Below are 23,780 nucleotides of genomic sequence, written 5' to 3' on the forward strand. Positions count from 1 at the left end.
GGCAGGAAATAAGGAGCTTTCCGGTCCTTACAGAAAGTATTGCGCTTTTAGAACTCTGAAGTCAAATTGCTGCACGCTTATAGGACGATTTTGCGGCGGCCTATTGTGGATGTACGGGAGCGAAACGTTGGCTCTTACTAAGGAGGATTCAACGCTTTCTCAGTGTCTGGGAGAGAAAGATTTTTGAGAAGAATATGTTATTCTGGAATGGGGGATAAGATGGAGGATAAGGAGCAACAAGGAAGTCAGTGACCTTTATGCTGATCAGGACCTAGTTGGCCTTATCAAACAAGGAAGAATTAGATGGTTGGGTCACTTGGAACGAATGAGGGGGAGGAAAGAATAGCCAAAAAACTATTTCTTGGACATCCAGGAGCGGCTAGAATGAAGAGGGAAGCCCCAGGTGAGATGGCTGGACAATGTTGAGCAGCATCTGAGAGATTTGGGCTTGGGAAGATGGAGAAGAGTGGCCCAAGAAAGAGGGATGAATGGCACAAGATTATTGAGGCGGCCAAAGGTTCTTCATGGACTTTAGTGCCAAGCAAGAACAAGAACAAGAACAAGAACAAGAAAAAATTGTTTCACCATAATTTCGAATCCGGAAAAACCAATTTGGAATAAAGACGATTTTCACTAACTGGAAGATTTCAAGATCGTAACTTATACCATTTTTTCTTCAGACTCGGTACTTAAATTGCATCTTTAATCGTTTCTTAGGACCGTATATAACACTAAAGTGTCAGAGAGCCGTAGATTGAATTAAAAACAATTGAAATCTAAATTATAGATCTAAATTTATTTATATGTTTAACCGGTTAACTGGTTTCGACCTTGTTGGGAAAATCTGTCCCCCTCTACGTGCGTCGTACAAAAATAAGCGATGACGAATATATATAGGCTTCGTGACCGTAAATTATTAATCTAATGATTCAAGATTGGCGAGGAATCGGTCAAAAAAAAAACAACAACTCGTCTTTTTGCGCAACGTTTCGACAAAGATATTGCCCCTTCTTCAGGGCGTGGCTATTACAGATACAAAAAATACAAACAATTTAGAGATTCAGTGACACAGAAAATCAGTAAACAAACAGTAATAAAATACAATAAATTCTTTATAATTATTGAAAACTTACGTGCGGGTTGGTTGAGCTACAGAATACCAAGAGCCAGAACTGGAGAACAGGTAAATATATACAGATATAGCGGGACTTACACGGGGAATTTTGGTAATGACAATGGGATAGATACAATAGAGTAATTACAATGTACAAGTACAATCCTTAGATGACGAATATATTCGTCAAACCCAGAGCATGTTTTTGATATGAAATTTGGTTGCAATGAAATGACTTTTATATTATTTTTTCGTTATTTATTTCATGTACATTTATATATTCATTTATTTATATTAACATAAATAGGGAGGGAAGCTATGCCATTAGCGTACTGGACTCCCACGCGGAGGTCCCGGGTTCGAATCCAGCTGCTAACCTTTAGATTTTCTCTTCCTAGGAGCTTATTACAGCTCACTGTCTCCGGTGATGGACAGTGTTGTCTGTAACGAGAGAACACTGTCCGGAGGCCGGCAGTGCACTGAAAAAAGCTCCGGGCGCTAATAACCTTAGATGTTGACGCGCCTTAAATAAAAGAAAACAAACCAACAAAAAAAAACAAATATAAACTAAATACATCAAAAATAAATATACGAATGTATTTTAAGACTAAACTGAAATTGCAAAATTAACTGCCGATGGTCAATACTGAAAACGCATGACGAATATACACTCGTCATAATTACAAAATTTTTACACTTTTTTTCATGACGAACATCTTCGTCATAAACAGTTAAATGGTTAAGAAGACATTCGTAAGGGAAAAAAGTGAAAAGTTCGCTCTGAAAGTGGGTACTTCCGGTTTTAATCGATAAATCGCCAGAACCAAAAAATGCAGTCTCAGCTTCCAGGGACTTTTTATTTTGGAGCAAGCAAAATGAAAGTTATAACATTGGCTCAGTATGACAGTGGAGATTAATGCTGACAGAGCACATTGTAACGGTGGTCGTTGGTTAGAAATGGCCCAGCTGAAGAAGACAATGGTCAGGAGTCTCTCTACTTGACTTCCGGCTAATTATGCCGGCCACTCCCCCACCCCCCGGCGGGTGTGGGTCTGACAGATGTTAAAAGTCACCTCCCCCGCTTGGGGGCTGTCCAGAGAGTATTTGTCCCCGTAGTTGGTGCTTTAAAACCCATGTTGGGTTGACGGAGTTTTTGGTGAAAACTAAGTGTGTGTGAGAGAGTGAGAGTGAGCGAGGAAGAGAGATCCAGGGTGACGATGTTCCTGGCAATTTAAAGTTAGTCGTGGTGCTTGGATTGCCAGGCGAAAAGGGGACTGTTGGGGAAAGGAGCAGCAGCGGGTCAAGTGGGTTTTTACGAGCATGCACTCGGTGCGGTGAAGAGAGAGACAAGTCGTGTGGTCCAGCTCTCTTGTTCCGCCGGAAGGGGGGCGGGCGAGCTTTTTAGCAGTTAATTAGCGCTGTCTGGCGTACAAAATCCAAACATGACCGCCGGATGTTCTGCTCCGATGTCGTGCATCTGTGATTCTAACAGATGGTCTTTCTTTTTTGTCTCTAAATAAACAGCAAAACAAAAAAATCTCTTGGACATCGACGGAGCGTATAAGAAAATGCTCGGATCTACCTGCACTGGCCGTAAAGTCGATACAGTTGGAAAAGATTTGCTGCGTAACACTCACACGATCCTCTCTTGCTCTGTAATCCTCAAATTGGAGAATAACGAGAAATTTTCGCAAAATATTTAATTGAGAGCAACAATAAATAACAAGAGAAGGAGGGTCTGCATTAATTTTTTGTGGCTAAGGGGGTCATTGTGGTGTAAAAGAGAATGAAATTGTTGATAAACTTGCAAAGGAAGCCACCATTAGTGGGGGAAATGGCTAATTATAAATTGCCACGCACAGGTATCAAGTGTACAAATTGCAAAAGCAGCACTACAAAAATGGCCAGACAGATTACAGTAATGGTGATGAAGGGAGATTTTATAAAACTCAGATCAGTTACCTAGACAACAATGGTTTAAGGGAACTGTCACAAATAAATGGGTTGTTTACGACAATAAGCAGGCTGAGAGCGAACCACTCGGTGGCGGATCGTATCTTCACAGGATCAACAAAAAGGTCCTCTCTCCTCTTTGCGTAGATTGCAATGAGGAGGAGGTTTTAAGGTCAATATAATAATGATATGTCCACGTTATGTAGTAGAAAGGAAACGAATGTTTGACGACATTACAGGTATTTAGATGCACCATTTCGCTACGAAGACATAATATTCTCCACCCAACATCTATGTGCTTAAATCTATAGCAGAGCTAGCTAAGAAATATGAATGTATTTAAAAGTTATAGCCGATTAGAATGAATGGAAGAAAATGATTAGAGAAGGATTACGGTGATTTTAATTTCGGTTAAGCTATAAAGATGGCAGGAATATAGAGTACTGATCCATCTATTAGTTGTAGTATATGTAAATAGTTGTATATAGTAGAGGGATGAATGAGTGAAGCGAATGTATTTATAAGTAAGAATGGAGAGTGAGTGATATTCTAGTGATAAGCACCTAGACGATGCTGGCTGTATGGCGGAAGCCAAGGCCAAGAAAAAGGCTAAAAAAAACAATAAATACTTAGTTGAATAATGAATGAATAAATATTTATTTAAAAATATATACAGAAAAAAAATAATAATGAAGTACAATGCACAATACATTTTAACCTTCATATCAGTGCTAATCTTAGTAAGGTTAAGTGAGCAGGATAGGAATGCAGGGAAAAAAGGAGAGGAAAAACCTGCAGCTAGAGAAAAATTTAGTTGAAACCAAAGGCGCTTCAGTGGAAAGCCCAGCTTTCCTTTAAACCTTCGAAAATTGATTTTCCAGTAAAACTGATCGTAGTAGTTTGAGAAAATCGCGAAAAAGTATTTGAAATGCTATTTTCCTCTATCTCGAAATTTTTTTGCAACTCAATCATTTTCGCACCATTCTGGTGCTCGAATTGACCTATTAAATTATTTGACGTAAATAATGGCCGATTGTCAGCTGTTTCTATGCGGCGGAAATGGCCTGATTTTGTGGTCATTTCAATAGTGACATTCTGTAGAAAGCCGAACACTTTTGGGGTTTGTGGTCCCTACATAGTGCTTGTGCCGAAGTCTCTCTCGCTCCCTCTTCCAATCGGTAATTTGTGTCGGTTTGGAGCTTTTAATGTCACTGAATCAACAATTTCCCCTCCCCCTTCAAGTCGGTGCGGTCAGAGGTTAAATATGAGGCTGTCCCTGGGGGAACGGCCAGGTGTTTTGTAACTTTGGGACTGGTGTTTTTGTTGTTTGACTCTGGCGGCTGGCTGCGAACGAAAAGGCCATTCTCGGCAGGGTTGTGGTCGGGGGTGGGCGATCAGTGGTCCGAGGGGTGTAGTGGTGAGATCAAACCAGCTAGCTGAAACTGATGCTGCAAGTTGCTGACTCAGTTGCCCAGTTTAGCCACGGCTAACCACCAGGTCCAACCTAGGTCGCTTCCCATTTTCACCTGCAAGCTAGGTAAACATCCAGTCGTCCTGAACCCCCATCCCACGTTGATACCACCGTCCTGGTTCACTGATTCTTCCCCCATCGTCCCCAAAACAACTAGCGCTAACTCAGCACTATCTTGCGGCCAACTAACTAACTAAACCATACATAAACACTAATTACTAACTAGGTGTGGGTAAACAATCTCTTTTTCTCCTCAGTTAAGGGCTGTGATTGGTACTTCTCATTAACCAACAGGGACACTCTATTTAGAAAAGAGAGGGGAGTATAAAAAGAAGGTAGTCTTATGGAAATGTTTCGATCAATCTTCATCGATTAATCTACTTCGATTAATCTACTGCGATTAATCTAAATTACACTTAACATTAATAAAGAAAAAGATTTAACAATAAATATTATATACAGGGTGAACCAGTAAGTATTGTCCATAGGCCTACTGTGTGTAGTACATCTAAAGTGGAGTTCAATGATGTATTGGCCAACTTCACTGTTCTTGAGTGACGTCCCTTTAATTTTTTTTTTCTAAAATCATTACTTTTTCCCAATAAAAATGTTATTACTCAGAAAGTTTTAGTCCGAATTCGATTCTGATGACACGGTTAGAAAGACAGATAAATTTTCTAAAAATTGATACCATTTTGAAGCATAAGTTGTTCTCCAAACAGCCTCAATCTTCCTCCTGGATACTGGAAAAATAAAAATAATCCATTAAAGCCCATTAAACTTTTATAAAAATTGCCAGCTCCTAGGTCTGATAATGATCACGTAAGGGCCTAATGAGTTTTCTTAAAAATTTCGATTACTTTTATAATTTATGCTTCGAAATGGTGTCAATTTTTAGAAAATTTATCTGTCTTTCTAACCGTGTCATCAAGAATCGAATTCGGACTAAAACTTTCTGAGTAATAACATTTTTATTGCAAAAAAGTAATGATTGTAGGAAAAAAAAATTTAAAGTGACGTCACTCAAGAACAGAGGAAAATATGAAGTTGGCCAATACGTCATTGAACTCCCTTTAGATGTACTACACACAGTAGGCCTATGGACAATACTTACTGGTTCACCCCTGTATATGAGAAATCTATATTAAAACATGACTGCCTCCGTCCACGACACCTTATTTGGCAGTTGGACCTAAAGCCCGCCACAAAAAAATAGGCATTAATTAATTCTTTTTGTTTTACATCCTCTTGATTGATTCAACGACGGATGGATCCTCCAAAGAAGGATTGCAAGCTGAAGAAAGTGGATATTGTCTCTCATCCAACCTCTGGAAGCGTTAAATTGGGGAAAAAATGTATAACCATAAGGTTAACCTTAAGTAGCTGTTCATTATTTTTGGTGACTGATTCATAGTTTCAATAGGATGAAAAATTAAATGCCAGTATTCAGTCGTGATACATTTATTCTGCCGAGCTTTCCACCTAGGGACTAGGAGTCATCTTCAGGGCTAGTTTACAAAGTAATATTTTACAACATTACAGGGTTGGTATGTCTTCTGTCTTGTCTGTTCTTGGACTGAGTTCTTGGACTCTATCTACTAGCCCTGAAGATGACCTAGTCCCTAGGTGGAAAGCTCGGCAGAATAAATGTATCACGACTGAAAACTAGCATTTATTTTTTCATCCTATTGTTAACCTTAAAGTAATAAAAATGTTCTTTGAGGTTAAGAACCATTTTAAGGGTTTATACCAGTAAGGTTAACTAGTTACCTAACAAGTTAAAAACAATTTTACTGCATTTTAAGTTTGTACAGAAACATCTTATAACCTTCCATCCGTTTCAGAACTTTCTGCCTGGCGATCACTTATTCCTTTTTTTAGGCACCATTACCACATCCGCTTCCGTTACGTTTTTTTTTTTTTTTTTTACAAATATGAGTAGTTCGCGCATAATTTGAGCGTTTCTTTTACGTTAATAAGAAATCGGTGAACAGTTAGGATTAAATTTTATATCTATATAATACGAGTATTTATTACTCACAAAGAAATAAATTTGATATAATGGTGTTGAAATTTAGTTGGCAGCCATGATTTAAGGGGAATAATAGTAGAGAAGCCTGTATTGGGAGACGTTATATAGAAAACAGCTGTTCGTGAACCCTAGATCAAACTGGCGGTCAGCGGTTCAGCTGATTTATAAACGGTTCTAGAACTGGCCAATGGTGTGCTGAAATTAATTTACGATCTGCTACAATAAATATATATATATGTATATATATATATATGTACACCAGCGCTATTTACCTATAGAGTTTATGCGATTTGGAAATGTTCGAAGTGGATTTATGTCTCCAAGGAGTGGAGGGGCGAATTAACTTGAATTTTGAAAATTACGTCATAAACTGGGGCTGCTTTTTTTTTTGACGTGAATACGTCTTTAAATTTACTAACATAGGGGGGCAATCCAAAAAAATCTAATGATAACAAAATCGGGTGATATAGTTTGGCATTATAATTTCGAATGTAAAATTAAATTAGACCACTGGATAGCTAAAAGATCAAAGAATTCATTACGATAAGCGAGGACTGTGACGCATTGCGCGCGGTGGAGGAGGAAGCGCCGCCATTTTGAGATCATTTTGCTGCGTATCGAGATTTGCAATTAGTAAAACTTTTTGAATCGGAGAAGCTACGATGTTCGTTTAAGTTTTAATCGTCAGCTGTCTTCTCAATCTATCGATTGTGCATAAAACATTAGTGTAAAATAGTGGCAGTGAATATAATAAGGTGTTAGAATAAAAAAAAATATTATCAAAAATATATAATATCGGCCTATACGCGTCGAAAAGCCAAAACCAAATACCAAGAGATCGTGTACGGTTGGAAAGGGCTTCTACAAGAACAATCGAATGGTAATAATAAAACACCATATGACCGAGTCAAGCTGTGCCTAGGAACGTAAAAGAATGAATGTGGGCGAGCGGATCAACGACGGTGTCAGTACATTTGCAGCTGGGGCGGTTGAAATTATGCAAGTGGATGATGAAATCGCTTCTACATTGACAACGGACTGTATAGGCATAGATTGTGTTCGATCGTCGATTATGAAGACACATTGGGCAGCAGCTAGTGCACGTTTCACTACAACGTTTGTCAACAATTCATTCGGACATAAGTGTGATCGTCTATGGTTTCTGCGCTCATTGAAGCTAACAAAAGAAAAACACTTACCACTGCTTTTTGTTTCCTTGATTTCATCCTAAATACATAAATAAAAATATTTTATATAAAAAATATAACCCGTTACGTAAACGTATTCACGTACAACACACGGCCGTGTCCATGACACAGCCGCAGTTTTTTTTTATTTTTGTTTGTAAAGTGCCATTTTTGGAACTTTGGCTGATTTACCACCTACTGCTGTTATGCTTGGATATTTACACTTACAGCAATGAAATAGATAGAAGTTTTATAATGTTCTAAGTGTTTTTAAAATTAATTCAGTTGATTTGATTGCTCATAGTTCTATTATTGATATTTGAAATGAGCCAGACACATCGAGTTACAAGTGTGGGGTAACTGTGTTTGCGGATAGAATATCATCCGCTATCGAGGTGGCACTACACATCCGGTTACAGTCGCAGAGAATGGCCGGTCTATCTCCTCCGTGATGGCGCCAGTTGGCTATGGAATGGAACATAGTTAACTCACCCCCCCCCCCCCAGAGAGAGAGAGACAGAGAGAGAGTGAGAGAACAAACGGCTTTCCCAATTATACCTGTAGCTGCATTTAATTCAATGGAATTTCTATGCAAAGTGATAGAATTCCCTATCCAACCAATTTGCCCTAGCCCTACCCCTCCACTACCCCTCCGATTCGGCGTATTCTCCGCCCACAAAACTGAGCTACCAATCATTTCTAAACGTACATTTCAACTGTACATAAACTGTACAATCAGCTGGCCTCTATATCGCAGAGCTTAACTCTGTGACATCATACTCAATTACTTGGAAAAATGTAGATTGAATATTAATGACGCAAGAAACAATTCAACATTCAGGCGATTTCTCTCCTAACTACGTCACACTCGTGACTGACAAATTGACTTTAAAGAGGTTTAGACCCAGGAAAGCCTCCGGAATACCCTCCCTTATCTGATTCATAGTTTCAATAGGATGAAAAAATAATTTACCATTTCAGTCGTGATACATTTATTCTACCGAGCTTTCGTCCTAGGGACTAGGTCATCTTCAGGGCTGTGGAACATATTTACAGTGTGTTAACAATAATTCTATTAAATTGAATATGTATAATGTAACGAATATGTATATTTACCTAGTTTACAAAGTAATATTTTACAACATTACAGGGTTGGTGTGTCTTTTGTCTTGTCTATTTACGCACTAAGTGTGATCGGTCTGTGTGTGATATGTATTAGGTTGTGTGGAAGTCCTACCCATAGAACCCAAAAAATATGCCTCACTACCATACGTTCAACCACTCACAAACAAAATATAAACATTACTACAGAACACGACAAACACAATAATCTCTTCAAAAAACACCAACAACTCAAAAAGACAATTTTTTTCGAAGCTAAAAGACCAGCCGGAAAAGGACAAACAATCAAATCTTATTTACGAAATTGAATGTAAAGACTGTCACAAAAAATATATAGGCGAAACATCACACTTACTTAAAAAGAAGACTGTACCAACACTCTTACGACACAAAACTAAAGAAGAACATCACAGCACTTTCCTTACATAGCACAGAAAATCATCGCACTTTCGATTTTCCCAAACACAAAGATACTTAAATCAGAAACCAACACACCAAAAAAAGGAAAGTTCTAGAAATGATACACATATCTAAGACAGAAAACAGTTTAAATTTCAAAACTGACACCTACAATTTAAACAACATACACGCAAACTTACTGCAAAATACTTGACAATTGGCAACACTGGCTTCCACACAACCTAACACATATCACACACAGACCGATCACAATCAGTCCCATGAACAGACAAGACAGAAGACACACCAACCCTGTACATGTAAAAATATTTCTTTGTAAACTAGCCCTGAAGATGACCTAGGTTGAAAGCTCGGTAGAATAAATGTATCACGACTGAAATGGCAATTATTTTTTCATTCTTTTAATTCTAAGGCAATTATTTTCTTATTAAGATTTCAACTCAAATAAAGAAAGTATCACTTCGACAATCACACGATTTTCAAAACTCGAAACCCTGGGAGCCCCGCTTTATCTAGCGGTTTCCTTGGAGTATGGGCCAAGTTTCCCGGCTTGTGGGGAAATGGGAATTGGGATAAATGAAACTATATATTAAGTTTATATTAATAGAATAATATGTTCTCTGTAAACTAAATGTCTCCACGGCAACCATAAGCGCTGTATTTACTCTATAAGTCTAAATGCGGTTGCAAATTATTGACGAGTTGTTATTCACTTGTTGGATAAATACAGACAACTAGCTACCAAATGTAAATGTAACCATTCTCTAGTCAAATATTGACAGATGTCAACTGCATGACTGCAACTTCAAATAATATTGGCCGTAAAGAAACAGTGTTCCACCTTTCTTTCTAAGTTGCAACCTTCAAAACAGGTGTTTCTTTATTTTCTCTACTTCCGCTTGGTTGAAAAGCTTTGTAATCGTGCCGATTTCCGTTTATCAGTTTTTCTCCGGAGAGTATAGAAAGTTTTTCTCCCGAGAGTATAGAATTTTCCTCTTTATTGAACATTTTCTGGAAAATGTTTTATTCAATTCACTTTGGACTTTAAGTTCAAGATGTTAGATTTTATTATACGATCTAACAGAAACTTTTCTTAGAGGAACATTGGGATAAGGGAGAGGGAACAGACTCTCCTTTTAAGGACTTATTTCAGTAAAATATCCAGGTTATATTAGGCTAAACGGATATGTCAGGTTCAAGGAGCGTTTTGTTGAATAGTTAAGGTGTTTGTTTTAAAGGTAACTTCTTGAATCGTTCATTATTTGCTCAGATTGAGTATTATCCAAACTTTGTACCACAAATCATCTCGTGATTATCGTTCAACTAGGGCGCCACGGTAGCCGAGCGGTTAGAGGCGAGACCTGCAAAGCTAATATGTATTGTGTACTGGGTTCGATTCCCCGGTCTAGGCTTTGGATTTTTATTTAATTTTTAATAAAAGAAATTTACAGTAAAGAATGTTAGGCGGTTATAGGCTAGACCCGCAAAGCTAAGATGTATTGCGGTACTAGTCTATACTCCCAATGGTTTATATGAGAAATTTATAGTAAAGTATGTTAGGCGGTTATAGGCTAGACCCGCAAAGCTAAGATGTATTGCGGTACTAGTCTAAGTTCCCAATGGTTAATATGAGAAATTTATAGTAAAGTATGTTAGGCGGTTATAGGCTAGACCCGCAATGCTAAGATGTATTGCGGTACTAGTTCATATTCCCAATGGTTAATATGAGAACTTTATAGTAAAGTATGTTAGGCGGTTATAGGCTAGACCCGCAAAGCTAAGATGTATTGCGGTACTAGTCTATGTTCCCAATGGTTAATATGAGAAATTTATAGTAAAGTATGTTAGGCGGTTATAGGCTAGACCCGCAATGCTAAGATGTATTGCGGTACTAGTTCATATTCCCAATGGTTAATATGAGAACTTTACAGTAATGTTCACATCTACGTAGATTTAGTTTTATCGTTCTATTCCCCTTAAAATCTCGAAAATCTACCTAGTCGTAGATAAGATTGACCAATAAATAAGAGAGCGATTAAAAAATGTGTATAATTTATCAAATGTGATTGTTGTTATTTTCAAATCAACAATACTTCATGGCTATACAGCATAAATAAATATATGTGAATACATAATGATATTTATACATAGGTATATAGACATGTATTTACCATATCTCTCTAAAATACATTGCCAGTTATATTCCACAAATGCAATATCCGTCACATAAGGGCTGTTGTTAAATACACAATTTCCACGTAGTTACGTTCACACCCACCTGAGTACGGCGATCTCATTTACATGCTATATTCTCTCTTGGCATGCTATTTTTAGTGCTGTAATACCCGTCAATTTCTTTAGCTTTGACCATTTTACTGTTTGCAGTTCATCAGCCATTTTTGTTTCGTTTTGTTACGTCTGAAAGGTTTCGTCTTATGTGTATCTTTAGAATGGGCGAAAGCTCGGCAGGGCGCTTTCTCTGCTTTCTAGAAGTTTAAAGTCAAAATATACGTCATTTTTTTTTTTTTTTTGACGTGAATACGTCTTTAAATTTGCTATCATATGGAGGCAATCCAAAAAACCTAATGATAACAAAATCGGGGGATACAGTTTGGCATTATTGTTTCGAATCTATCGTCTACATCCAAAATTAAATTAGACCACTGGATAGCTAAAGGATCAAAGAATTCATTATGATAAGCGAGGACTGTGACGCATCGCGCGCGGTGGAGGAGGAAACGCCGCCATTTTGAGATCATTTTGCTGCGTATCGAGATTCGCAATTAGTATAACTTTTGACTCGGAGAAGCTACGATGTTCGTTTAAGTTTTGATCGTCAGCTTTCGTCACAATCTATCGATTGTATATAAAACATTAGTGTAAAATAGTGGCAGTGAATATAATAAGGTGTTAGAATAAAAAAATATTACCAAAAATATATAATGTCGGCCTATACGCGACGAAAAGCCAAAACCAAATACCAAGAGATCGTATACAGTTGGAAAGGGCTTCTCAAGAACAATCGAATGGTAATAATACGTGTGCCGGGAACGTAAAAGAATGAATGCGACCGAGCGGATCAACGACGATGTCAGTACATCTGCAGCTGGGGCGGTTGAAATTATGCAAGTGGATGATGAAATCGCTTCTACATCGACCACGGACTGTATAGGCATAGATTGTGTTCGACCGTCGATTATGATGACACATTGTTTCATCCTAAATACATAAATAAAAATATTTTATATAGAAAATATAACCCGTTACATAAACGTATTCACGTACAACACACGGCCGGGTCCATGACGCAGCCACAGTTTTTTTTTTTTTGTGACAAAATGGCGAAGAATTAAATAGAAAAATTTCCCAAATAAAATCGCACTTCCCATGATCGAGTTCCGGTCAAAAAAAAAAAAACAAAAAAACTATAGCTTCTAAAGTTACGAACACTTTCAACTGAATATTAAATTTGAGAACTGTACGGAGAAAAACCCAATTTCCGGAATGGTGTTTCCTGTTAGAACAAAAAAACTTTTTGGGAAAATTCTGAACTACCCCGCCCCCTAATACTTGCTGTAATCAGTAAAAAGAGTGAGAGAGTGAGTGAGAAAGAAAATGAATGCACTTAAGTTAATGTGCAGTTTGTATTTTTAGAGTTGTCTTAAAGAAGGGCGGGGCTAACATCGTGCTTATTGTATGCATAATTGGCCAACCGTTTAAGCAGTTCGTTGTTGCGGAGGGGAGAGGATGTTGCCGGAAGGAAACGGAGATGGTTCTTTCTACAGCCTCACTTAGTCTCTCTACACAGTGGGAGAAAAAGGCAAAACCTCCGCAAACATTTCCGGTCTCACATTTTAACATTCTAATTTTCAACCCTCTCTCCAACCCTCTCTCACCACCACCAACTTTTAATTACGTACGCGTTATTCCCATAGTGTGGTTCCATACCCAGCACAGCTGTTCTTCCAAAAATCAACGCATTATTACAGCTGTTACAGAAGTACCGTACAAATAAATCTGAACTTGATAATTAACATCCAGCTTTTCCTTTTAGTAAATCTATAGCTCTCTCTCTGTGTACATAGCTACTGGTTACACCTGTCTGCCCTGAAGGTAATTGCTCAGCCAATAAGGTAATAGTAATTTTGGTGTTCAATTGATCAATATAAACCTATTAAGGTTTATTAAAGCCATTCTGTGAACAATATACCTGTCAGTACAATCAACCTCAATGCTCAAACATACCAATATAATAACCAGAATTTTCGCTGAAAATGTTAATGTTTTACGTTTAGTAGAATTTCCCAAATCTAAGCCCAGAAAATTCCAGCTTTGTATTACACCCTAAACATAGATATATTACTTTTACGTGAATTATTTTTACAAGAAAAACAGGGGGGCCCCCTTTGAACAGTTTTAATTTCTCGCCAGATATTTAAAACCATTTATGATTGGTAATTTTCTCCATATGTTGTGGTAGACCTGTTGTATAATTGGACAGAGTTTCCCTTCGTTTTCATTGTTCGGTAAAGCCCAGAATTGAGGAATGTTATTGTATTCTGTAAGGTGGAAGTAAAAAATTTTTGTTGCAGCTTTGGGAAGTGTATTGTGGAAGATTGTAGTGGACAAGGTGTAAGTATTGTTAGTCCCCATATTAACATTTGGAATTCGTATTTTTAAATCTAGTATTTATAAAAAGTCTATTTGCTTACCAAAAAGTGTTGGATATTATATTTTCTTTTATGGAAGGAGAGGGTGCACATTTCTACGTCACCAGTTAAAATGTGCCCCAACCGACCTGCAAGTTTGTGACTTTTTTTTTGGTTTAATCGCAGAGAAGGGGAAAGTGGTTAGAAGCGCAACAAACAGAACATTTTGTTCAAACTTCCTAAACCCATCACCACTTCAGGTACAACATCCCGAACTGAGTCATTCTTGATATTTGAACTAGATTTCAGTGGTTTGAAAGAGAAAGTAATGTAGTAGTCGAGAGAAATAACTGCTAGAAGATAGATTCAGAGTAAAGTAATATCATTTCTTTCTATTTTATATTGTGTTCAAAGGTGACCCCCCACCAGTGGGGCAGATATTAACATTTGGCACATTTTTAAATTAAAAAAAATATAGATATGTATGTAAAGTACCAACTGTTTATTGATACAGATCTGTTCAAGAAGAGTTGAAAGTTGTAGAAAACAAAATAAAAAGGTTCAATAATACGATTCTGTGCGCACTCTGTAAACAGAAAATGTAAATTCTGTTCAAATGTGCCCTCTCCTCTCCACTATATATATTTTTAATGGTAATTTTAGTTACTTTCAGAGAAAAATTAAGTCCTACTTAGTGAAGTTAGAACTAGAGAGGGTTGTTGTATGATGAAGTTAAGTGAATACTTCACACTAGATTCTACTTTTTCTTCACCATAATAAATTTTTAAATCATGCACAGAAATTCACATTCATTAATATCTCATTTGCATGTTTTTCTTCTGTTTTTTCTTCTTTTACATGTTTTATGCTTTAATTATATATACAAATGTATGCTTGTTTATCAGTTCATTTTGGTCAGAATGCATGCGTCACGCCAACTTACTTTTAAATGTTCTAAATTTCGCTCCGAACATTACGTTTTAAATATGGAATTAAAGTTAGGTATACTTTTTATTGCTCCTAGAGATTCGATCGCGTTAAATTAAAAAAAAATAGAGTTTTACTTTTTGCAATGAAAATAATTTTAATATCCTTTAAATATATAAAACATTTCTGCGCATGAACTTATAACTGATAGAATTACTGAAAAAAAAAACAAAAAACGAAGCGTCAGAGATTGCTGAAACTTGGTATTCCGTTTTAGTGCCATTGTTATTTCCGGTTAGCCGAAATCTGTGAAACCAGAATAGGTAATTTAATTTAATGCACCAAACGCTCCAATCTCCACAGGATTCACTCTTCAATCTAAAATACTTCGAACTATAAATAAACGCTCCACTTTATGTCTCCCAACCTGGACTATACACACTGGACCTTAACATTCCTTTTATCGCACAAGTCGCTGAAAACACGATATAGAAAACTCCACTTCAGCCTGCAATCTCATATAAATCCTCTAGCTCCAAAATCTCTGCTTCTAGAAATCTTCCTGACAACTCCGAACAAGACGTCTTAAAAGACAGTGGCCTCGTGATCTCCTCTCAAGTGAAGAGAGTGACCAACCATCTAATATTTGGGAGTGCTCACCACTGGGTAACTTCTCCAATCGTTACCTTATCATTTGTTACTCGGTTATCACTGCTACTTATAGCGCTAACGCGCTGATTGTAGCACAAAATAAACGCCCCCCCCAAAAAAATTAAAGCAGTGTTCTCGGTTTTTCGCGATTTTTCTTGAAAATGGGTCAAGGTTTTAACCAACTGAACCTAACAGTGCTTGTAAAAAAAAAATATATATATTTGAAGCATTTGGGTTGGAAAATAGAGAAAGCATTTACCCCAAAATGGAAAAACTGAACGATTTTTCCATCAAATTTGGAAATTCAGTTTTTAAATTTCCTCTTATTAATAATTATACTTGGCTAGCCCGTGTAAAAAATGAACAGTAATGGCACTTAAGTGGAAAAAGAACATCCTCGAATTATTCTTAATCGAATTTTTTCGGTATATATCGATTTTTCTTCCGGACTCAGGGGACCTCACAAAACGAATACTTCCGGTGAAAATTCAAAACAGGAAATCTGCAGGAAAACGGATACTCAGGAGAGAGAGAGGGAGTAAAGATCACCTGTTTCTTTATTAATCCTCGATTCCCAAATAAAGCAATAATCATTAAGTGGAACGCCTTTGAAAGGACGGGATTATCCAATAATTTGCAGCAGCCCATTTAAGGATTAAGTACTAATTTACTTAACTACAACCAGGGATAAACCCTGGCTGGCTAAGGAGGTACTTTGGCCACCCTCGATGTATCCTTAATCCTTTTGCCCAGGGTTTTAGTTACAACCGTTTTCCCATCTCCGGATATAACCCTAGAGGTAGGTAATTAAATCTATTTTTGGATCAAAACAATATTGATTTGTAATTATATAATCATGCTGGCACTGAATTGTTTAAAGAGTTTAGAAAAGGTAGGGGGCAAATTTTAAATTTTACGGAGCTGAAGATTTCCCTTTTTTTATTTCCCATTTTATAGTTTCTTTCCGGTAATATATTGAATTCTCAATGGTGGTAACACCGTACGATGGGTACTTTATAAAAAGCTGACTCTCCCGTAATTGGTAATCATCGCTGAGTTATATATTATACATAAATCCTTGAACCAGAACCTACCATTGGACGATCTATTTTGGGTATCTCCATATATATTCGGTACCAAAAAAAAAGAAGTTTCTCCAAAACGATTCCGATTCCTTTTTAAACTTAGAACTGTTTTGGTACATGTGTACCAAATAATAATAATTTAATAGTCTTTATTGAATTATAATACCTCGAATATTACATATTTAACTTATTTACAAATAAACATGGTCATAGACCGTCGGTGGAGTGTAGTGTGGAGGATCTGTAGCTTGATGACCTTGAAAAGGGCTCGTATATTCTGAGATTGTATGTTAGAAGATTCCAATACCGGAAGGGCGAATTTTTACTGATTTTTTTTTTTTTTTTAAAACGTTTTTCTTCATAATGGTTTCTTAGGCTTTCGTAAATACATTGCACACAGACCTTTATTTAAGTGTAGTATTTCTTTAAGGGAAGACCCTTTTCGACTAGTTCTAGGGGGAAGGATCGGCAAAGGCATTGTTTAGTACATTCCTGGGTTCTGTACGCTTTTACAAACTTCATAATGTTGATAGGAAATTCATAGTTTAAAAAAAGTGTATAAAGTTAGAATTGTAGTGGCAGGAAGTCGTGTGGGTGTTTACAACAGGTTTCTCTTTCATATTCACGCAATGTAAACACGTACTTCCGGTGGAAACTCAATTCCCGCCTCTAAAAACTGGCGCGACCACAATCTCTCCCTCTTTGCAGTATTTTATTGGACAAAAATATCCATCTATGAGAATAAATTGAATTTACAACTATACGTACATTCTGGCGGATGTAAGTTTGTATGCATGGGTTCTCCGGGTAAAGCAGGAACGGCAGGAGCGGTAAAACTTGACGAATGTGTATTCCTGGCAGAGTATGGTTTGCACAAACTGTCCCTAAAGCCGAACGACGAGAGACGGGTGGTTCATTCCCATCTCTCGTCCATAGTATTCTTGCCTGGATCCTATACGCGGGAAGATATAGGGAGTAGCGGGCTTGAAAACTTGGTCTTGGAACAGCTGATTGGCTGATACTTCATACTCCCACTGTGTAGTTCAGATTTTGCGGGAAATGCTATAAACTCTTTATAGCTATAATTATAGTACAAATGCAGTAAACTACACGAATAAAAGAAATATATAATATATAGGTATAAATTAAAATTCTGTTGTGTTAACTCGGACGATTTTTTTCATCACTGAATCGAATATAATCGTTATCGATTATCATACTACTATAGATTATCGATTATTATAATAATGTGATTTTTTATATTATTTGTCTGATTGGATATTTTTGTGGAAATTTTGGCCATTCGTTTAATTGCAGTAAAAATATATAGGCGCCGTTACTAAAACAGCACTTCAGAGAAGGGCCTAACCACACCATTCCTCCGAAATAAATTTTCTTCGGGAGTTCCCTCTGATAAATAAAAAACTCGATTAAGCACATCGAAGGCATTTTCAACTGTGGAAATCGATTATCGTTCTGGTAAAAGTACAAACGAAATAAAAAGTTAGAACGCAACATTTTGAATATATTTCGTTCACTCACTGACAGTTTTTCCTAAAAACCGCTTTATCACACTCTAGAGTGTGGTAAGAAAATCGATTTAGAAAATTTAATACTAAAGATAAAAAACTTTTCCAAATTAAAGGAAAATAGAAAAGTTCAGTAAAACTGCCAATTTTTTGTTTGTTTTTGTTTTCAAGGAAAAGCAGACAATTAGATATTAAGACAAAAAAGAAAAACTATTTTCAGCACTGAGAAAATACAGGAGATAGATTTTAGGCTATAGCACCTAATTGTATGAAACTAGATCGGAAAATTTACTTCAGCTAGTCACTTCTAATTATCCACTCTGTCTGTTTTCTCTGGTAAAATAGGAGCTACCAGATTCAGATTTAAACTTCTTCAAATTCTGCGTCTTTTAAACATTCCAGATATTTTAGACAACATTCGCCTTGTAAAATAATAATTTGTAAATTATTTTTTAACCATTCAATTTTGAACTTTCTTATGCTGTAAAAAAGTTCATAAAAATGTGATGAATTGGAAGCGAGAAATCAGGACTTGAATATTGGACATGTTTAAAACTATGAAAACTTTAGCTTCAAATATCTCCTAAACTAATTCATCGATTAAGTTTATATTTTGCTTAAGTGTTTCGTAAAACGTGAACTCGCACAGAACGTTAGTTTGAACTACTTTTTGGGGGGGGGGCACTCAGGTATTTCCGGTGAAAACAGGAAATCGCTAATTTTTACTTTATTATCATTCTTCTTTTCTCAAAGAGGAAGTAGAAAAAGAAATAGACTTGGTAAATAATAGTTCATGATGGCCGTGAGATTGTTCAAATTAGATTTATTCCTGTCTTTTGCTTGGAATTGGAGGAAGTAGTTATATAGATATATGTATATAGCTGAAAACGTCATTTTCAGGTTTCAATCTCAGCGGAAGTGCTTATGTACATAAAGTTGTAATAGTGAGGCGTAGGGAATAACAGGTTTGTTAGTGGCTGGTATACATCACCTCGCGCACATGTATATATATGTTACACAGAATGGGTTACATTCGTATACATGGAAGTGAGTTTTGCCGTTAAGTTAGGGTGTGGTATACGTGCTTGCAAGTAAACCAACTCTGCTTAGACAAAGAGCGACTGAGTCGGTGAGAGAGAGAGAGAGACAGAGAATAGGGAAGGCGTAATTTGAGGAGTGGATTGTTTGGGGGTTGGAGGGAAATAAATCTTGAAGCGAGGAGGCTGGGGACTAAGTGTGGTCCAGGAAGTACAGAGAGAGAGATGCGATTTACTTTTGCTCCTGCTGCACATGGTTATAGGAGATCACGTTTTCCATTCATATAACTCATACTCAGGCGACATAGAAGACGCAGAGCTTGCCTAGCTCAGGTGACAAGTTCCCCCTAGGTGACCCGGAACCTCCTCACCTGACTCAGCTTTCTGCCACAACCAACCAACCTTTCTACGAAGACATATATACAAACAGCAGCCCTTACTTCAGCTGCTCCCTGTAAGCTGTATGTCTGCATTTACTCTGATACTCAGCTACAATGTATCCTGTTCCTTTATTTTTTTTCTCTAATTCCTATCTAGCTTTTCCAGCATTACCAGGGCACCAGCCAGCATCTCCAGCATTTTGGATATTAAGAAGATTTCTTATGATTTACATGTACATGGAGTATGTGACCAGGCAGAAAAAACATTCATGATTGGTGGAATTGAGCTGCTATCTCTCTTTCTCTCTCTCTAAAGAGCTCTAAACTCGAGTGTTAGTTCCATTTTTGATGTCAGGAGAGATGAACATGTTACTCCTTATCACCACCGACTGAACTGGCTAAATGTTGAATACAGAAGGCAGGGTATTTTTTAGATGCCTTTATCTATTTTCAGTTTAGAAATAGAGCGCCAGATTTATCTGTATTCACTATTTAGTAACAAAGAACAGTTGCACTTGAGAACCACTCGACAAGTGGATACAAAGTTGTACTCGTACACCTAGGACTGCAACTTATCAAAATTTTTTTTATTTAAAAGCTTGCAAGTTATGGAACTGTCTTCCGATTGGTTTGCGTGCCAAGTCTGTTACTATGTACTTTTAAACATCATTTATATGAACTTCTCAAAAGTTATCTAAATCTGTAATTCGCCATTATTATTATTATTTTTTTTTTTTTTGGCGCATCAACAGCTGAGGTTATTAGCGCCCGGAGCTTTTTCCAGTGCACTGCCGGCCTCCGGACAGTGTTCTCTCGTTACAGACAACACTGTCCATCACCGGACAGTGAGCTGTAAGAAGCTCCTAGGAAGAGAAAATCTAAGGGTCAGCTGCTGGATTCGAACCCGGGACCTCCGCGTGGGAGTCCAGTTTGCTAACCTCATAGCTAATCCCTTCCCTTTATTATTATTATTATTATTATTATTGATGCTTTTGGTTTTATTCGACCAATAAACCGTTGTTGATTGATGATTTTGGGGAATATCGAAATTCAGTCATAAAATTTTGTTACTTTATATCCAACGTTTCGGTAAATTTATTTACCTTCTTCAGGCTATTATAAAAAAAAAGTTTGTTTAGTTTAATGTTGAGCTATATATCATCATCTGCTATATCATCATAACAGTTATGATGATATACAGCTCAACATTAAACTACACAATCCTTTTTTTTTACAATACCCTGAAGAAGGGTAATAAATTTACCGAAACGTTGGATATAAGGTAACAAAATTTTGTTTTTTGTATTTATGACCTAATCTCGATATTCCCCAAAATCATTATTATTATTTATTTTTTTTTATAATGATTTAAGGCGCGTCAACATCTAAGGTTATTGGCGCCCGGAGCTTTTTTTCAGTTCACCGTCTCTCGTTACAGACAATACTGTCCATCACCGGACAGTGAGCTGTAAGAAGCTCCTAGGAAGAGAAAATCTAAGGGTCAGCAGCTGGATTCGAACCCGGGACTTCCGCGTGGGACTGTATCTTATTATTATTAATATTTTTAATGTTATTATTATTATATGTTATTTGCTTATTATACTGTAAATAGTTGTCCTGTAAATAGTCTTGTAAATAATGAAATTTTAGTTTTGTATCTTACTTTTTCTCAGTATATATTTTATATATTCTAGCAGCCACTCAGAGGAGTGATATTTGTTTTATTAAATTTATGTATTAAATTTTTGGTTGTCCTTAAGGAACTAGTGTCCCACAGCATATTAATAAACTTATTGCCATCTTTCTCTGCAACGCCGAACTGGCACCATCTGATCATCATTTCTACCGAACGAAGACCAATTTTCCTAGGGTTGGACGTTCCAGCAATGTACTGGAAGTTAGGAAGTAGGCTGCAGCAATTCTTTGGCTCAAAATCTGTGGATATCCGGCGGAAGTTCAGCTAGCTTCTCTAGAATTGTGGAGTACAGGAAGGGCTAGATTTTGAATATTAAATTAACCTCCTAAGTATTTTAATTAAAAGAAAAAAAAAAAAAAAAAACTTATGTACATAATGAGCTTCATGTATGCATGAAACGGAGCAGGTTTATGAAGTGACTTGTGGATGGGGCCCTAGCGCGGTAAACCTGAACATTAATAGTTGAACGAGCTGCTTGGGAGTTTTTGGTGGAGGGGGTAGGAGGAGCTAACACATAACAGAACATTAAGTCTGCTATGATAAAGTCTTAATTATTAATAGTTAGCCAAGTTAAGACGGTGTAGATATTGTCTAGGCAATGCTTTCAAATATTAGCTGCTTAATAATTACGTATTTTGAGCTCGCAAGTAGCACACAACAAAACAGCGGCGCTACCTCAAGAGTTCTGCTAACTACCATCAACTTGGCCTTCCTAATCTATCCAGAGTACGTACTTCATTGCTTGCTTTCTCCGCAATTGTCTGCGCAAATCTTATCCGTTTTCTTTTCAATTTTATTAGCTTTTACGGCACAATCAATGTATTTTTATAATAAATAACAGTAAACTATGATTTCTTAATAATCGATTGATGTGTAAGAAAGGTAAATTAGTATTCTGTTTAGATTCCGATTATCGTTTCCGTTACTAAGGTTACGATTGAAATTGGTCAACCTATAAAGTTAGACTTGTTCTGAACATTCGGATGGAAGTAGTTCCTCTTAATCGAACGAATGTTTAAAGCCAATTCCTCCTCTATTTTTCTGCACAGAGCCTTCAGGGACCCTAACTCTAGCTGAAGAGGCTCTTTCTACGAGGAAGCTGTCATGTCTTGGAAGCTGTCAGAGGTCCAGCTCATTAAATGGGTTCCTAATAATCGATTGATGTTTAAGAAAAGTAAATTGGTATTCTGTTTAGTTTCCGATTATCGTTTCCGTTACTAAGGTTACGATTGAAATTGGTCAACCAATAGAGTTAGATTTGTTCTGAACATTCGGATAGAAATGGCTCCTCTTAATCGAAGGAATGTTTAAGGCCAATTCCTCCTCTATTTTTCTGCACAGAGCCTTCAGGGACCGTAACTCTCGCTGTAGAGGATCTCTCTAGATATATCTTGTCTTGGAAGCTGTCAGTGGTCCAGCTCTTAAACTGAGTTCTAGCCCAATTCTTTTCTCGAATTGTTTACTGGTATTTTTGTGAGTTTGTGCATAGCCATGGCTTATAGGAAGTTTATATTGTTGCTTTGTCTTTTATAAATACCTAGCTCATTCATTCTCTCTGTTGCCAACATTTCATTCAGGTTCAAACCTGTTAAGCAGATTAAGGACACTCGGAATTTCTCACAGCTTCTGTTCAAAGAAATTAAAAGCATCTAAATCTAAAGTTTCAAGAAAATTCTATAACGGAAATGCATTGTATTATGGCACCCAATCATTAAATGCTTAACCCCCCCCCCCCAAAATATATATATATATATATATAAATATTATCTTAAAAATACCAATGTTAAGAATGGTAGTCGATGATTTATTTGTGTGTCTGTATGTACGAAGATAGAACAGGATATCCTACTCTAAAACTTCCTTCTGTAGCGCCATGAAGAACATTGGTTTTCCTCGTTAGCGATGTTTTATAAGAGGAAAAAAAAGTGGCCTGCAGCTTTTCCTTTGTGAGAAATAAAAAAAGGGGGAAAAAGCCATGACTTTTCATAGTTTTCCTGACCCTAATGAAAATTCTTCTACTATTCTTTATCCGGTTACATACGATAACAAAGAAAAAACTCTTCCTCCCCCACGCTGGCAGTGGGTCTTTGATAATTTATTATATTTTACACTTCCGCTCTACATACCACAAAGTTGTGGACACAAACAAACCACAGAAAGCACCAACTAATTCATTTTTTTTTTTTTTTCTTTTTTTGGTAAGTTTGCAAGCGTCTGTAGAGGAGGATAATTCCTTTATGTTAAAAACGGATAATACATTGTAAGGGAAATGGAAAATTAAAGAGTAAAACCCGCCACGGAAATATGGAAAGTAACGAGGATTTCATGAGATATGTTTCTGGAAATGGCAGCATATTTGCTACAGGATGAGATAGAGAAGGAGGAAAGCAGGAGAATTTATTGGAACCTGGAGGGAAGAATGAAGAAAGGGAGGCGGTGAGCCTGTAATGAATGTCTACAAGGAGGACATAAAAACTAGGATTAGGTCATAAAAATGGGAGATTATCCAATGTTAGGTTAGGATTCC

The 23,780-nt window shown here is 36.9% G+C and overlaps 1 protein-coding gene across 3 annotated transcripts in view; it reads left to right on the forward strand.

Moving 5' to 3' along the window:
• Window positions 1–23,780, forward strand: part of LOC141454897 (suppressor of lurcher protein 1-like) — a 434,339-nt gene that overhangs the window by 12,335 nt on the left and 398,224 nt on the right. Inside the window, exon 1 of one of the 3 annotated variants that reach the window (XM_074129591.1) lies at window positions 13,922–13,931. The exons of the other annotated variants lie outside the window; for them this stretch is intronic. The gene's annotated coding sequence lies outside the window, so the exon portion shown is untranslated. Of the gene's footprint in view, window positions 1–13,921; window positions 13,932–23,780 lie in introns of those variants that run through there. 3 annotated transcript variants of the gene reach the window in all.

This window comes from Rhodnius prolixus, unplaced genomic scaffold (genome assembly GCF_049639745.1).
Source record: "Rhodnius prolixus isolate KJV_2025 unplaced genomic scaffold, Rpr scaffold_15, whole genome shotgun sequence".
Classification (NCBI taxonomy): Eukaryota; Metazoa; Arthropoda; class Insecta; order Hemiptera; family Reduviidae; genus Rhodnius; species Rhodnius prolixus.